The sequence below is a fragment of the Canis lupus genome, chromosome 14 (genome assembly GCF_048164855.1).
Source record: "Canis lupus baileyi chromosome 14, mCanLup2.hap1, whole genome shotgun sequence".
NCBI classification, from domain to species: Eukaryota; Metazoa; Chordata; class Mammalia; order Carnivora; family Canidae; genus Canis; species Canis lupus.
Genome location: NC_132851.1, coordinates 61,730,556 through 61,749,069, shown reverse-complemented (window position 1 = coordinate 61,749,069; position 18,514 = coordinate 61,730,556). Strand labels below are relative to the sequence as shown.

The window sequence follows — 18,514 nt, the reverse complement described above, 5'->3', positions numbered from 1 at the left end:
TGAGGACATTAAAATAAAGCAAAAGCTACAGTTGTACTAGGCTATATAGAAGAAAGAGGTGTTGGGAGCCAGCTGAAGAACACAAAGGAAGGAGAGGGTAGCATGCTAGAAGGGACATCATTCAGCATGTAAAGACAATGATGGGATCAGGCCAGCCCTTAGATTGTTGTGAGATTATGGTGGCCACAGAATGGCATGAGGATAATCAAGGCAGAGTGAAATGTTTAGAAGATAGAATGACAAGCAACAGGGACTGGTTTCCTAACAAAGTGAGTGAAAGGAACCAGGTTCCTGGCTTGAGAAGAGTGTAGATGGTGTGACCTTGGTATTGGATAATGAATGATACTTGGCAGAGAAGCATCAAATTGAAAAGAATTTTCAGGGACTGGGATCCCTGGGTGGCTCAGTGGTTTAGTGCCTGACTTCAGCCCAGGGCATGATCCTGGAGTCCTGGGATCGAGTCCCACATTGGGCTCCCTGCATGGAGCCTGCTTCTTCCTCTGCCTGTGTCTCTGTCTGTCTCTGTGTGTCTCTCATGAATAAATAAATAAAACCTTAAAAAAAAATTCCAGGGACAATATCTATAGATACTTTGGCAAACTGAATGCGTGAAAATAATGTATTCTCCATATTAATTGCTTCAACTAAATTGACATGATCTGGGATTAATTGACATGTATTTGTAATTCTCTATATGTAAGTGAATCCAATTTTATTGTAGAAAAATAGTTTCTTTCTTTCTTTCTTTCTTTCTTTCTTTCTTTCTTTCTTTCTTTCTTTCTTCTTCCTTCCTTCCTTTCTTTCTTTCCTTCAATTTTAGTTTTTTATTCATGAGTGACACAGAGACCGAGGCAGAGGGGAAGCAGGCTCCCTGCTGGGAGCCTCATACAGGACTCAATCCCAGAACCCCTGGAATACTACCGGATCCAAAGGCAGATGCTCAACAAATAGAACCACCCAGAAACCCTGATTTATTATTTCTTAATTGAAGACATATAAATAAAAATTTTTCTTTTTTTTTTTTTTAAATTTATTTATTCATGATAGTCACATAGAGAGAGAGAGAGAGAGAGAGGCAGAGACACAGGCAGAGGGAGAAGCAGGCTCCATGCACAGGGAGCCCGATGTGGGATTCGATCCCCGGTCTCCAGGATCGCACCCTGGGCCAAAGGCAGGCACCTAACCACTGCGCCACCCAGGGATCCCAAATTTTTCAAATATAAGATAAATAATAGGTCAAATCTTTTTTCTCTTAACCCCTGGTTTTGATAGAACATTAGAGTAACGACTACAGGGAGAAGCAACTGTTCTTCTGCTAATAACTCTAAATCTTTAACATATAAAGCAGACCTCAGGGCTAATGGCACTTTCCTTGTTCTTTATCTGTTATTTTGCCCCATTAGTTTAAACTCAGGACTGTGGCATTTGACAATTCATAAGAATTAAATATTTCTTGGTGAAATTTTTCTATCATCTACTTGTGAAATCCAATATTCAGTCATGTTACGATACAAAATAGGAAGTTTCTAGCTGGCATTTTGTTGAAAGTAGAAGATTGGGAGAAATTCACAGGAAGTGATCATAGATAGATAGACAGATAGATAGATGATACATTATTAAGGGCTTTGAAATAATAGTTCCCAAGGAACAGAATGATAAAAGTCTGAAACACTACAGGTTTTTTTTTTTTCCCAGCCAAATTAAATTAAAATTAAAATGGGTTAAATGAAATGAATTATTAAAATGAAAAAGTCCCTTATACATTATTATTATGCAGAAAAACAAACTATTTCGAATGATGAAAAGAGCATGGAAAGATTATGGAAAATGATTAGTTCTGGGAATAAAGTAACTTTTTATAAAGGTGACTTAATACTATTGAATACACGTGTTTGCCAAAAGGGATCTGATCTATTCAGATACCATTTTCTTTTAAACTTAAACTTTAAAATAAAGGTAGAAGTAATTCTTAACAAAGCCGATGTCACATACTTAATCAAGAAACTAAAAAAGCTTTTAGAAAATCCCACCAGCAGAGATGATGGAGCACATCTCCTCCATTTGACATATCCATCTCTCTGTCCAATGATCACTGTCAATTCAGAGGCACTGAAATCCTGAACTCACCTTCAGATCCTCACATCAGGTCATTATGTCTTTAAATTGTTTTTTCATTAGAAAACACTAGGCAGTAATATACGTTTTCTAAATAGTTTTCAACTTATTCCAAAAAACACAAAGGATTAAAATATAACCTCATACTTGATTGTACATGAACATATTACCTGTTAACTGAGAGAAGACTCAGGAGTCAGAGGCCAAAGTTCTGAAGCCCTAAGAGTTGATGTGCTTTCCCAGAGGACCGAGGTATTTAAATACACTGAAATCCTCCATTTGTTTTTCTAAATCATGTCAAATATGAGAACATATTATTAAACTGAAAATGATGCCCAAACCTGTCCCCAGAAATCAAGATAAACTGAACATGGTGATTTTACAATAGGAGATTGTAAAGCAGATGACTAGGAAACAAATGGACCCATCAAATATTAATCCCAGTCTTAGTCTAGGCATCTGTGAATAAAACAAAGGGGAAAGAAAATCGCAGGAAACCAAGCATAGAAATAAATGATTGAAAGAGTAAAAATGTTTCTGAAGCAAAGCATCTCCCTATTTCAACAAATGCATGTCCAAGACGGAAGTACTCTATGCCAAAAATGATACCATTTTATTAAAATTCTACTTGTGTCTAATAACTGGTGACAACTGTCATAACAAAATTGGAGTCTTCATTCATCTCGTGTGTTTCCTCCAAACTATTAAAATGTGTTTTCTTCAATTGGCTTTGGCATGCTTTAAGTCTTGATGTATATCCAAATTTGGCCAAAATTCAGTCATCTATTGAGTACTGTATGATAAAATAATTCTTATTTTCAAATCAAATGACCATAGATGCTTAGTCTACATACCTCACAAGTAACTGGAAACATATGTTTTGGAATTGAATTTACTTGAGCCTTTAAGGGGGCTCATGTTCCTCAGTGGAAGCCATGTGTACATTTTACACTAGAAAGGAGGAAATTTATTTTTGTTTAGTCTCCAGGTAAATTTGTATAAAAAGTCACTGCTTTTCTACTGGTTAAGTAATTCAAAGTGGTCAGAACTGAATATCAGAAAATCATTTTTAGAGGTTGTAAATGTTACATGATAGTCCACTGTTACTGAAAGTGATACATGAGACCATCAGAATCAGAATAACCTGAGAACTTCTGGAAATGGAAATTCATAGGCCCTCTTTCAAGATGCACTGCATCAGAAGCTTAGAGATGCACTAGGAATCTCATTTTAACAGTGTCTTCAGGCAATTATGTGTGTAGCATAAAGACTGAGAAACCAAATGATAGACTCAATAATGTATTATTTGTCTAGAAATTAGGTCCTATAAATAAACTGAAGGTTTAATTTTTATCAGGTGTTTCAAGACAATATTTACCTAATGGTAAATAATCTATGATATATTTGAACCAGACATTAGAAATTATTTAAATTATTGAACATAACTTCATTGATTTCTAAGCCTTGAAGATATATAGTCTTTTCTCAAGTGCAAAGCAAAATTAATCTTTAGTATATTGTCAATGGACAAAAGATATGAAGGGTTTAGTAGGTATTGAAATAAGCCTGAGTTTTAAAAACCAGCCCTGCTTTTTCATTTAGAATTATCATATGACTTCCTTTCTTTTTAAGTAGTTTCTATCTATCTCCCTCTACCTCTCACCTAATTTCTTCCCTCCCTTAATTTTTCATTGATTTATGTAAGCAATGTTAGTAGGCACACTTGTAATAGATCTATGAGATTCATAACCTCATGAAGAAGTGAACTAACTCTCTACGGGCAATACCGAACAGTATCTGCAACAAAACCAAACTGCCAGGTAATAAAAATAGAGAGACGTGAATATACACATTTACAATCTACAATTAAACTTCACTCACCCATATTTTAGGTTGGACACCAAAATGTCAACATGATCCCACTCATTACTTTCTGCTTTAACATGATAAAAGCATGGGGATGGCCTGAGAGTATGGGAAACAAGAAAGTGAAATCTAAGCACTGGAATAACCTTCTTGTGTTTATTCTCTTGCCATCTTCCAGGGACAGTAGGTCATTTTAGAATATTGATGGACCAGAACATGTCCTGATATTTTACACTTAAGTAAAACAGATATCATTTCCTCTTTAACTAACCAGTGTTCTGTTTGAAAATGCAATTACAAGGGAAACATCAATAAAGTGCTATTGCTGTATCATAAGTCTGACATTACATTGTGGCATAAGTGTGCAAACAGTGAATGGGTATTTCTGTTGGTATTTTTGCTGGATTTTCTTTCTTCTCTTCCTCCTCTTTTTCTTTTTTCTCCTTTCCTTATTTGTCTCACAATGAAATAGTTTATAGTCTGTGATAGGTTCTGCAATGATGATTATTTTAACTAAAAAACTATTTGGTGTCTATTCTCCTGTGAATTACTAAAATGAAGTGGGAATCAACAGTAGACTGGGAGATGTTGAAGAATGTATCAATGATCTGGAAAACAGGCTAATGAAAAGTACCCAAACTATCTAGCAAAAGTGTAAAGAGTTTTTACAAAGGAAGATAGGTTAAGAGATCTCTTGGACAACATTAAGGAAATGAACATTTACTTGCATTATAAATTTCCCAGAAGAAGAGAGGGGCATTAAACTAATTTGAAAAATTAGTACCTGTGAACATCCCTAACCTGGGGTAAGAAATGGACATCAGGTTTAACTGTACAGACTTCCAAATGAGACGAACCCATCCTGGTCCACACCAGGACACATAATAATTAAAATGTCAGATATTAAATATAAGAGAGCATTTTAAAAAGCACCAAGAGAGAAGCAACTGTTACATACAAGAGAAACCCTAAAGGCTATTTTTCATCTGATTTTTTCAGCAGAAACTTTGTAGACCACAAAGGAGTTACACGACACAAGTGTTGAAAGGAGAAAACTTACAATCAACCCTACAAGGTTATCATTCACAATGAAGGAGAGATAGTTTCCGAAACAAGCATAAGGTAAAGAAGTTTATCAGCCTTAAACTAACCTTACAAGAAGTTTTAAAGGGACTTCTTTGGTGCAAAAGAAATGGCCATAATTAGATGTAAAAAAATATGAATCACAAATATGAAACATGCAAAATATGACAGCATATACATAAAAAGCAGAGTAGGGAGCTAAAGTTTTTTTACAATGAGTTTGAACTTAAATGATCATTAAGTTATTTTATTTTTTATTTTTGTTTATAGGAGCTTTGTTCATAACTGCTAAAATTTGTAAGTAAACAAGATGGCTTTCAATAGGTGGAGGATAAAGTGTGGTGCATCCATACAATGATATATGATTTAGTGCTAAAATGAAATAAGCTATCTAGATTGGAAGTCAGCAAAGTATAGTGTATCAGCTAAATCTGCGCCCCCACCCCCCGCCTGTTTTATAAAGCTCTAAGGACACTGTCATAAAAAAAAAAAAAAAGATGAAATTAGGTGTGAACCTCTAAAATCACATGAAGGAAACTTAAATGGATATTGCTAAGTGCAAGAAGCCAATCTGAAAACTCTACATTCTGTATGACTCCAACTATATAACTTCTGAAAAAGGCAAAATATTGTCTCTCCTGATTTCCTGAAATCAATCCAGAAAATAATACCACTTGTCCTACTTATAGTCATAAGCTCATCATTGAAACTGTCACAGGGGTCAGTAGAACAAGATATACGCTGGCCAAGTTTGAATACAGACCCACCACTGTGGCTTGGGGAGGGATAGGATTGGCATAGCTGGGTGCTCCATGCTGTAGCCTCCCCTGAGTCACCTATTGAGACCAAGAGCTCTATAAAAGGGGGGTGGGGACAGAAGGGAGTGGTGCTTTTATCAGGAAGAGGAGGAAAGGGTGCTAGGTAGAATAGCAGAACAATGGCTACTCTCTGTGTTACATATATTTTTAAAGTTCTCCTTTCATTGTTTTTTAAAAGAAAAGGATATTTATCCCTTAGCAGTTATAAAACGTGGTACCATTTCATTTTTTAAATATTTTATTGAAACTCAATTTCCCAATATATAGTATAAAACCCAGTATTCATCACATCACGTGCCCTTCTTAATGCCCATCACCCAGTTACCCCATCCTCCCCCCCTTCCCTTCAGCAATCTTCAGTTTCTTTCCCAGAGTTCAGAGTCTCTCATGGTTTGTCTTCCTCTCTAATTTTTCCCCATTCTGTTTCCCCTCCTTCCTTTACGGTCCCTTTCACTATTTCTTATATTACACATATGAGTGAAACCATATAATTGTCTTTCTGCAATTGACTTCTTTCACTCAGCAAAATACTCCCCAGTTCCATCCTCATCGAAGTAAATGGTGGGTATTCATCCTTTCTGTTGGCTGAGTAATAGTCCATTGTATATATAGACTACTTCTGTATCCACTCATCTGTTGAAGGACAACGAGGCTCCTTCCACAGCTTGGCTATTGTGGATTTTGCTGCTGTGAACATTGGGGTACAGGTGTCCTGGCTTTTCACTACATCTGTATCTTTGAGGTAAATACCCAATAGCACATTAGCTGGGTCATAGGGTAGGTCTATTTTTAATTTCTTGAGGAAATGCCACACTGTTTTCCAGAGTGGCTCTGCCAGCTTGCATTCTCATTCCCACCATCAGTGCAAGAGGGCTCCCCTTTCTCCACATCCTCCCTAACACTTGTTGCCTGTCTTCTCATTGTAACCATTCTCACTGATGTAAGTGGTATCTCCTTGTGGTTTTCATCTGTATTTCCCTGATGGCAAGTCATGTGGAGCATTTTTTGTTGTTGTTGACCATGTCTAAGTCTTCTTTGGAGAAATGTCTATTCATGTCTTTTGCCCATTTCATGACTAGATTGTTTTTTGGGTGTTGAGTTTGATAAGCTCCTTATAGATCTTGGATACTAGCCCTTTATCTGATATGTCATTTGCAAGTATCTTCTCCCATTCTGTAGGTTGTCTTTTAGTTTTGTTGACTGTTTCTTTGCTGTGCAAAAGCTTTTTATCTTTATGAAGTCCCAATAGTTCACTTTTCCTTTTGTTTCCCTTGCTTTTAGAGACGTGTCTTGCAAGAAGGTGCTGTGGCCAAGTTCAAAACGGTTGTTGCCTGTATCCTCCTCTAAGATTTTGATAGATTATGGTCTCACATTTAGATCTTTGAACCATTTTCGGTTTATCTTTGTGTATGGTATAACAGAATGGTCTAGTTATATTCTTCTGCATGTGGATGTCCTATATTCCCAAATCCATTTCTTGAAGAGACTGCCTTTTTTCTATTGTATATTATTTTCTACCTTGTCCAAGATGAGTTATTCATAGACCTTAGGGTCCATTTCTGGGCTCTTTATTCTGTTCCATTGATCTATGTGTCTATTTTTGTGCCAATACCATACCGTCTTAATGGTCACAGCTTTGTAATACAGCTTGAAATCTGGCATTGTGATGCCCCCAGATTTGTTTTTTTCCCACATTCCTCTGGCTATTTAGGATCTTTTCTGGTTTCATACAAATCTGATGATTATTTGTTCTAACTCTGTGAAGGAAGTCCATGGTATTTTGATAGAGATTTCATTGAATGTGTAAATTGCCCTGGGTAGCATAGACACTTTCACAATATATATTCTTTCAATCCAGAAGTATGGAATGTTTTTCCATATCTTTGTGTCTTCCTGGATTTAAAAAGTGTCCTTCGTCCTTAGAGTATAGGTCCTTTATCTCTTTGGTTAGGTTTATTCCTAGGTATCTTATGCTTTTGGGTGCAATTGTAGATGGGATTGATTCCTTAATTTCTCTTTCTTCAGTCTCATTGTTAGTGTATAGAAGTGCCGCTGATTTCTGGGTATTTGATTTTGTGGCAATCCTGCCACATTGCTGAATTGCTGTATGAGTTCTAGCAATCTTGGGGTGGATTCTTTTGGTTTTCTATATACAGTATCATGTCATCTGCGAAGAGGGAGAGTTTGACTTCTTGCCAAATTGAATGCCTTTTATTTCTTGTTGTTGTCTGATTGCTGAGGCTAGGACTTCTAGTACTCTGTTGAATAGCAGTGGTGAGAGTGGACATCTCTGTCATGTTCCTGATCTTAAGAGACAAGCTCTCAGTTTTTCCTAAGATTTTATTTATTTGAGAGATAGAGAGAGAGAGAGAGAGAATAATGGAGGTGGCAGAGGGAGAAGCAGACTCTCTGTGGGGCATGAAGCCCAATGTGGGGCTTGATCGCAGGGCCCTGGGATCATGAACTAACTGAGTAGAAGGCAGACATTTACAGACCGAGCTACCCAGGTGCCCCCCCAAATTCCTTTTTAATAACTATTGGTAAGGACAGAAATATTGTGGGTCACAGACTGCTTTATCTTCAGAGTCCTAAAATGAGTCTGACATGTAATACATATGCGATAAATATTAGTTAGATGAATAAATATGTTTAGAAGACAATTTTAGGTAGTATATAAATAGAAGAATTTAAACATTTTGTTTATATTCATGTGTATCAGAAAACTGTACATATAACTACAGGATAAAGCTGTGGCTGCGGTTATCATATAAAATTTCTTCTTAAACTAAAGTGTAAAGCAGTATAAATTAAAGATGTTCATTAAATATAGCCTGGATAAGAAATGTATTTGACAAATATTTGAAATACCACGTTGGGGAAACACAAGCTTATGGTAATGGAAGACACTCAATAGCAAGATCTCCATTATTTAGAAATTTCAAGAAGTTTGATAGTAGTGTAGCTAAGCAAGAATAAATCTCCGTTGATTTATTGATTCACTCAAAGAAATAAAACTAACACAGATATTTTGTGCATAGCTAGAAAATGAACATGTTTTAAGTTTGTCCCTATTATTTAGACAGCAGACTAACTTTTCCAAATGTTAGAATAGTATTAGAACACAAGCCCTTACATATGTTAGACCTCTGTAGAGTTCTCATGAACATTGGTTTTTCTCCTAGGAAAAAATGCAGATTTTTTACATAGAATAAAATATCTAACTGTGTAAGACAATACATTTTGCCTAACAAGGAAGGATGTCCACATTCTTCAGCCATGCACATTTCTATAAAATAAATTATGTGTAATAAAATAACTCTAATGGTTTGGAAAAAATAATTTTCAATGCTTATGTAACATAAAAATGCTGTGACTTACTTCCTGAGAGATTCTGGCAGATTCCTTAGGTGAAAATAATATTTTTTGATGACTTACTTTTTCATTATTTTCCACATTTCCAAAAGAAATATAGAACCACAACCGTTATCTGAGTCTACAAATCCTCCAAGCCTATTCAGTTACTGGCAGAGCAACTAGAGTCAATAATATATTCCTGTTTCATTTTATTATAATAAAAAACAGACTTGACAAACTTAGAAGAAAAAATGAGCTCACATGGATGCATTCTATGGACAGGAGACCAAAGAGAAAACATACTCACCGTGCTTATATTGTAACTAAGGAAATACAAAATTAAGCAGAGAAGACCAGGAGACAACTGGGTATGTCAGTTTACATTGGAGGCAGAAATTCAGGATCGTATTGAAATATTTGGGCAATTATTGGGGTAATTAAGGTTCTTAAACTGGCAAGATGATAGAGGAAAGAATATAGTGAGGAAAGAGGTTGAGGTCGAAACCCTACTGATCATCGATGTTAAGTCTGAGAAAACGCAGTTGATGCAAAGAAGTAGTGAGAGGAAGGGAATCACACAGACACTTACGGAGCAGTAAGACTGAATCAACAGGACCAAATTCAGTAGTGCCTTTGGGAGCAAGCTCCAATTATCTCTGTGCAGTCATTAAACATTGTGAGATTGAGACAATGCATATAATCATATTGCGCATAATGGATGCTCAGTACATTTTTTATGTTATAGTCATTATTACTACTTCACCACAACCATTCCTATTAAAAACAAAAGCTTTGGTAGGGAGTAAAAAAGGAGAGAAAGAGAAATTGGCTCTGGAACACAAGATCAGCATACCTTTGAAACTAGAAGGGAAACGTCAGTGTCCAGATTAAGATCATGGTAGAAGGATACACTGGCAGGTGGGTGTTTATGACGAATTGGTTGGGTATTCAATTGATGGAGAAAGGAAAAGGCTCTTCTAAGAATGGAGTGGAGGAGGTAGAGATCATTGAAGGCTTGAGGAGAATAATGAAGCTACTAAAAGTTTGAGGGGAACAAAAAGAAAATATAGCTAATTCTAACTCCAGAAGGAAGGGTTTGAAAGCAGTTTATAATATAGAGTATAGAAAACATAAACTGACAAAAGGAAAAATTATATGGTCAGGAGTCATTTTTGGTTTTCTTTTTCTTTTTCTTTCTTTCTTTTTTTCTTATCCTTTGGAATTTAACTGCCAGGGTAAAAGTGTAGTAGAAGTAGATTTTCAGAGATTTTCCAGGATTAGGCTTTTCCAGGTAGGACTGTCAAAGGCAAGGAGTCAATGTGAACTTTAAGGAGAATATTTAAATGATCAAGAGTGAAGCCCAGGTGAGTGGGAAAGGAAGGAGGCCAAGGGGAAATAAAAGGAATGGAATACTACAAGGGAACCTTAAATGACAAGAGGATTCTTGGAAGTCAAACAAAAAGTCCCCTACATCTACTCATTCACCCTTCTCAAATATGCATCACATAGTGACTCTCTTAACATACATTGTAAGGCCATTATGGCCTTTGCTGGCCAGGACGTGCTCTCCCATTGCACAGGCACCTACCTCAGTGCATTTGCTTTTACTGTCTCTTCTATGCAACTGGGTTCCTTCACTATTCTCACATTCTTTTTGTTTCAGGAGGTAAAAGTTGAACTTGCCAGAATGGCCTTCTTCTTCTGTAGTGCGCTTATCAGCACTTGGTGTAGATCCTATTGTTTCTTTTCTGGCTTGTTTTCTTCCTCTAATGATTAGAATGTGAGTGCCATAAGCCGGGAAATTTGTTTTCTGCCCTCTGACGACATCTAGAAAAAATATCTGGCATATCAAAAGTGCTTGACACTTGTTGGAAAAACTGTCTAGCCACTAATGGAAGGCCTTAGAATGTTTAGGTTCCCAATATTAGATTCTTATGAGGGTTATGTTCTGGGCTTTTCTCTGGGCCAGCAGGGACTGTGACTTGAGAATCTGGATGAGAGTTTTTTTCGGAGAGACACATGGGAACAGGAACAAATCACAGATTTGTTACAATGAGGACAAAATCGTGCTGAGGGACAGCTGTAGTGAGGCCCATAGCCTGAAGCTTCTCAGACATTGGGTCTGAGAGGCACACTTGAGATTGAAGGCCCTATGTGTACACAGAGTTCCTTCAGTGATGTCCAGATGGCCTCACTTAGCTGTTAGAGAACTACCTATTCTAGTCAACAGTGGCCTGGTCTCTACCTATGAGGGATGGAAATAAAAAGACCACACGGCTAGAAATGCATCTGAAATTTTAATGTTTTGCAAGAGATGTGTGATTCTGTGTCTCAGCAGTTGTGCTACAGAGACTTCAGCTGATCATCAATACAGTTAATGTGGTACTACAATCCCGATCTGACATGTCCAACACGATCAAAAGGAAGAGTACAAACTATAGAGACAGTACTTCACACAATCTTGCTTTGGCTCAGGATTGTTGCCTTTTCAACAAACAGTCAAACATATATTAGGTGATGTGATAGACGTGGAAACTGTAGAAATGATTTTTCTAGTCAAATCTATGAATCAGGAGAAAATATTGGATTAGCAATAAAATTTATATTTCAAAATATACATATATATTTATGTACATATGCATGCATATGATGCATATGGGCATAATACGTATCAACAGGCAAATCTACATTCTGGCCTTGCAAAAATATAATTATATATATTTATTGCTAGTTAATATCCTAGTGCCGACATAATAGGCTGTTAGCATGTATTTGTTGTGCAAATGACTAAAGGTTGGGTAGATAATAGCCAGATTCTGCAAGGTTCATCTTATTTATTTATTTATTTATTTATTTATTTATTTATTTATTTAAAAGATTTATAATTTATTTATTCATGAGAGAGAGAGAGAGAGGCAGAGACACAGGCAGAGGCAGAAGCAGGCTCCATGCAGGGAGCCCGACGTGGGACTCGATCCTGGCTCTCCAGGATCATGCCCTGGGCTGAAGGCGGCGCTTATCCGCTGAGCCACCCAGGCTGCCCTGCAAGGTTCTATTTAATCCTCCATTAAATGAGAAATATTTATATCTTTGACAACATTTCAAGAAATATTTTAATTTCCTAGTAGTTTATTAGCCATAAAATATATTACTACTTCTTAAATGACAATACCTTGTTTTAATTTGAATGTCTATTTTTCAAACACTTGTATTAAGTAAAATATCCCTTGAAAATTTGAGTGTCTTTAAAAACAACTCCCTCACAATTATTCTGCCAGATTTCATTTTTTTAAAAAGATTATTCTAGAGACAGAGTAGGGTGGGGAGCGGAGGGAGAGAATCTTCAAGGAGACTCCCAAATTAGCACAAAGCCCAACGTGAAGCAAGATCTCACAACCCATGAGATTAGGACCTGAGCCGAAACCAAGAGTTGGACACTTGACTGACTGAGCCACCCAGGGCCCCCGAGATGTATTTATTGTAGGTGTATTTTGTAAATATTCTGTCAATTTCATTTACTTCCACCTTAGTTGTCCTTTTGATATTTCTTGCTTTGTCTGAATTTCCTAGAGGTCATATGAGGCCTTTGTCTAGGTATCAATTGGCCTCTCCATACTACTCCTTCATTGTGCTTGGAATTCTAATTTAGCACTTAGTAAATGTCTCTATAAATTTGTTTCTCCTTCTAAAGATGAATTTCAGGATATGTGAGTCAGTAACTCATTTCTATCAAGTCTCTCAGTTAAGGGATTCAAGATCCGCAATTGCAAAACAGAGAACTAAGGAGTGACCACAAAGCGAATGGTCCTGTTCTGAAAACACAGCCCAGCTTTTATTCACACCAGTAATGTTATTCGTCTCACATAGAGTTAGTTGGGAATGTTGTCTGATCCTTTTCCATCACTCAGGACGACCAAACTGGAGAAGAAAACCAAGCTGTGGACCAATGCCATGAAAGGTAAAATCCCCTCCTCAACTTAATCTCCAAGTGGTATGTGTGTGCAGCGTAGCCTCAGACGTGGAATGTTTCAGAGGAAGGGTCCTAGGGCTTAACTCCTGGGTGGGATTTGTGCCTCTTTCATTATTACATGCACTGTGATCACCACGGGCAATTACTTAGCCTCCCTGTGCCTGTTGGTACCACCCATACAGGGGCTGATAATGTTAACAGCCTCACAGGTATATATGAACATGAACCTAGTTAACATTGAAGGTGTAGAACTGTGGCTGACACATGTCAATGCTCAGTAAATATCAGCAATTCTCTTGGATTCACTGTTGCATATTTTTCATTTTGACCCATTTATTATTTTAATAGATATAAAACATACATATATGGTTTTGACTAGAAATTCAATTTGAAGATGTAAATTAAGATAGTTGATCCTAACAGTTCTCATCAGAGGAAAATTTTCTTTTTATATTTTTGAATCTTTGTGTGATTTTGGATGCTAACCGAACTTATTATGGATATTCCACTTCTAGTTTCAGACTGTTTTGTAAATTAATCTGATATATATCTTCTCATCTCAAGGAATTGCTGCAGAAATGGAGCAATATTATATGCCAGTGTTTAGGAAATTAGAATCCAATATAAATGAAATTCTTATCACTATTATTATGATCTTATATTGCTATACTTAACTACATGTTTTGTTCTAATTACTGGCTTTGAGATTTTAATTTAAATTCGATTTAATTTCTATGTGTGACCTTGGGATTTTTTCTTTATTTGATCTCTCTCTCTCTCTCTCTCTCTCTCTCTCTATATATATATATATATATATATATATATATATATATAGAAATGGGCAGGTGATTTTCTAAGGCTATACCAAGGGTTCATAGCTACCTGCTGAGAATGAACAGCCTGGAAATATTGGGGGAAGGTGAACTTCTGGTGAAATTGGTGGATTTCGACCTACAGAGACACAAAATTATTAAAAAGTCCTCATGTAATCCCCTCCAGGTTCAAAAGAGAGAGTGATAGGAGTTATAACTTCACCTATTTAGATAATTTCTAAAGTATTCTAACTAGACCTGACAAAAGGAGAGTGAAATTATATGGAAATCACTGTAAACAATATTATAGCATGAACTGCAAAATTGAAGAAATCTTCTAATTAATTCAGTGACTCAGGCAAACATATCTAAAAGAAAAGAAAATTTGTACATAATAAAGTAAAAGAAGAATTTTCAAGAAGAGCCAAGATAAGTATCTCAGTTTATAATTTCTCTTTCCATTTCTGATCTTGAGAATCCAATAAACTCAGTAGGATTTCTCATGATTTTATTCATTGGAATCTAGGATTCTGAGACAGTTGCTTAATCTCTCTGAGCATCACACTGCAGGGTTACCAGAGTAAATATAGAAAGAACATTCTGCACAGCACCAGGCACATATTTTCTATTCATAGAATGTTCTCTACCTCCAAGTCCTTCCTTTAAGCCTGTTTCATAAGCCTTCACATAGGATAAATGGGATATCCCTTGAATGGAATAAAGATAGAATTAAAATAGCAATGTCCCAGAGAATAATTTCCAGTTCTTATAATTGGAAACCTATTTTCTTAATTTCCAGGGACCAAGTATTGAGTGCATCCATGGCTATAATATATGATTCATATGGTAGAAGAATGCTAGTCTAAATACCAGTGAGAAGCTAGTAGAGTTAGATGGGTTTTCAGTGGGAGGATTATAGTTTAAATGCATTGAAGTAAATGTAGCTCTTTTATAAAATCTTTGGAGGATATTTTTACATTGTATAGGATGATGATTAGAATAATACCTAATACTTCTAGTATATCTGTTTTCCCAGCATTGTGCTATATGGGTTACATATATTAGCTGAAATGATCTTCACAAAAACCCCCTCAGTCAACAATGTATTCTATGCTTATATTTCACTTGCTAGTACTCTAGCTGACTAGGAGTAAGTACTTAAGAAATGTTACACACATCAGAAGTGGTGGAGCTGGAATTAGAAGACAAATTTCCTGACTTCAAGCCTATGTCCTTTTGCTGCAAATCATGAGTCCTCAGCCACAATGATTGGTCCTAAGAACTCCTGAAGTTCAAAAATATTCTCTACGGGACTTAAATTTTGAGACATCAGGTCATGGCATTCTATCAGAGAGAAGGTAGAGCACAGTTCCAACGATCATTTGAAAAAAATAAACAAAACATATATTTGAGGTTTGCAACTGCTTCAAAATCAATCAGACAATTGCTCAAAATCATTTTTGTTAAAACAGCAATTCCTATCTATTTGCAAAAACAATTAGTTCATATCCACCAAGTATACAGAACTATGTAACAGAAATATGATTTTTTAAAGGTATGATTTAAAATATTTATTTGGAATTAAATTATAGTGATAATTTGGATGAGGAAAAAGTGATTATTCTTTTATTTACAGTATATGTTTATTTGAAGTTTACCAGCTGTTTCAGGTAATTCTTTTCTTCATCAGTCAGCTTAACTTCCTGTTAAAAACCATAAGCAGTTGTTATAGAAGTACAAAAGAAATCACTACTGAGTAACATTAAATGTATGCCATTTCAATAAAAATTACTTACCCCAGGGGTTACTCAGTGGATTCCTTAGGGAGAGAAAACACAAATCATCTCTACTTGAATGACAGAACAGTTAATTGCTCTAACTAGTTATAGTAGAAGAGGTAGGGCTAATGATATAATTCCGAGCCCACCCATTGCTTTTGAGAAATATAGTCCTAATTACTGATGTAGGAATTAACTAGGAATCTATGTGCTAAGACTTTTATTCTGAGAACACACACTTGGTGTTAACCTACTAACACACTGCTAAAGGCATGCTTCCTTAAAGTCTTCCCCATGTCCCTGCAAACAATGAAGGAGTGTCCAGCATAGCAGATGGCCCAGTGAGCACCTGGTGAAGTAGGAGGTAAAGGGAAGCCTACGTGTCCTTTCTGGAAGCAGCATGGGCTTGCAGTGTGAGACCCAGGCATGGGATGACAGTAATGATGCCTAGTATGATCCCCAGGGCTCTGATGAGGAACTAGGGCTGGGCCACAGGCCACAAGACACCAAGCCGCAACCCATGCTTCACCACCTCCCAGCAACCTTCCCATTGTACTCACTCACCCAGCTTTTCCTGTCACAGGAGGTATTTCTTGTAATCCTCACCTACACAGTTTATATGACCCACTCCACTACTCGATCCTTAATTCATGTTGGGAGAGGAAAACTTGCTGAAAGCAATTTACAGGCTCTTTTTACATATGGGGATGTTTTTTTAAAAAATTAAGTTTCTAAAGAGGCAGAGAGTAAAGATGGGCATTATCCAAGAATATGGAGTAGAACAGTCAGTGTTCTCTAAGGGATGGTTAGTGAATAACCCTCACTAACTTTCAGTTGAGCATATTTATTACACAGTTTTTCTTTATTTTTGCGGTATATTTTTATGTGACTTTGTTAAAAAGTTAGCAACTTCTAGTCACCATTGAATAGCATGACAGTTGGAAAATGTGCTGTTCTAGATGGATCAGTTGTTTCCCTGACTTGAAAAGAAAGTGTCATTTTTATTTATTTATTTATTTTTTTTTATTTTTATTTATTTATGATAGTCACAGAGAGAGAGAGAGGCAGAGACTCAGGCAGAGGGAGAAGCAGGCTCCATGCACTGGGAGCCCGATGTGGGATTCGATCCCGGGTCTCCAGGATCGCGCCCTGGGCCAAAGGCAGGCGCCAAACCGCTGCGCCACCCAGGGATCCCGAAAGTGTCATTTTTAAAGTGAACTGTGAAAGGTGTCTTTGAGAAATTAATACATTGAGTAAAACTGATCACAGTCTGAAGGTCAAGAGTGGAATCTGCTGCATTGCCTTCTTTTGACTAGCAGTAGTAGGATAAAATTTGATGGCACCAACCTGATCATTAGTATGGCAGACAAAAATAAGAAATAATATAAGGAAAAAGAATTTGTCTCTCAAAGAATTGTAAAATCAATCTGATTTTAAAAAGCTGTGTAAAATATAGAAAACACAATTAGATATAAATAGAAATGTCTTGATTGAGAGAATTAAGAACAATTGTAGGAAATATAATCAAGGGGCCAAATGAAAATTGCATTTTAATGCATTTAAAATGATATTTTTATGGTTTGTTAAGAGAAGAAATTTGCAAGTATGCCACTTTTTCTCATTAATATTTTAAACTGCTGGTTTAAAATAGCAGTAGCAGTATACAAATAAAAATACCTTACCATATCAACAACCTTTCTTGAGGTTTCCTTAAGAAAAGAAAGCAAAGTTAAACACATTTTCATTTCATTAATTTTGCAGAATTTTCTTTGGGTTACCTCAAGAAAATCGATATTCCATAAAGGAAGAAGAAGAATGTATTTATTTCCATTGTTTGAATTGTATCTGAGTTCCTCGATCATGGAAATACACAATCAATGTTTTACGAGATTTTGAGCACCATTGGGGTCTGGTTTCCTTCTTTGTTTTATTGTATCATCAAGGTCTAGCATTATGTAAGGAACATAGTATTTAATCAATACATATTTCTTAACTAATTATATACAATTTAATTTACTTGCAATGTGAAGAAATATTTTGAAAGATACTGTGATACTGCAAAGTAGTTTTGCTGGGTATTTGTATATAGAAGTATTTATTCCCATCTGCATTTTGTATTTGGTATTTATGTAAAATTTCTAGGGGAGTAAATTTGAGGAAAAATATTTGGTCAGGTTTTGCTTAGGCAAACAAATATAATCACAATAAATGAAAAATCTAGGATTTTGTAAAAAATCAAAACCACTAAAGGTAACATCTCCTTTCCTCTAGGGAAACAAGGAATATAGTTGATCATCTGAATCCTGCATTTATTAAAGCAATGTAAATAACATATATTTTATAACCATTATGAAATTTAACTTTACAGTTTGATTTAACTTTAAGAGTGGTGACTTACTTCCTGGGAGATGCTGGTAGATTCCTCAGAAGAAGAAAGAAAGAAATGATATGTTATTTCTCATAAATGAAACACTTTATCATAAAAGAAACACAGAAGGCAAATCCTTAGGCAGTTTTCAGGGTGTCTTTAGGCACTTACCTTATGTGCCATTGCTAGGAAAATATTTAGAAATTCAAACTGAATGTATGAACTTGAGTCCTCATCCAGGTGGGATTTCTCTGACTTGTTTTATAAAATTGAGAATGGGCACCATGGCTCCCGGGGTCATAGTATTATTCAGTGACTTCTAGCAAAGACAATGGTCTTGGGCATTTCTG

General features: G+C 36.1%; 1 protein-coding gene across 5 annotated transcripts in view; it reads left to right on the top strand.

Annotated features, from left to right (window-relative positions):
- CSN2 (casein beta) overlaps positions 1–18,514 on the top strand; it is a 115,744-nt gene that overhangs the window by 46,560 nt on the left and 50,670 nt on the right. Inside the window, exons 1-3 of one of the 5 annotated variants that reach the window (XR_012007195.1) lie at positions 2,273–2,367; positions 4,981–5,103; positions 13,145–13,209. The exons of 2 other annotated variants lie outside the window; for them this stretch is intronic. The gene's annotated coding sequence lies outside the window, so the exon portion shown is untranslated. Of the gene's footprint in view, positions 1–2,272; positions 2,368–4,980; positions 5,104–13,144; positions 13,210–18,514 lie in introns of those variants that run through there. 2 more of the 5 variants (XM_072775276.1, XM_072775279.1) reach the window with 2 other exon arrangements.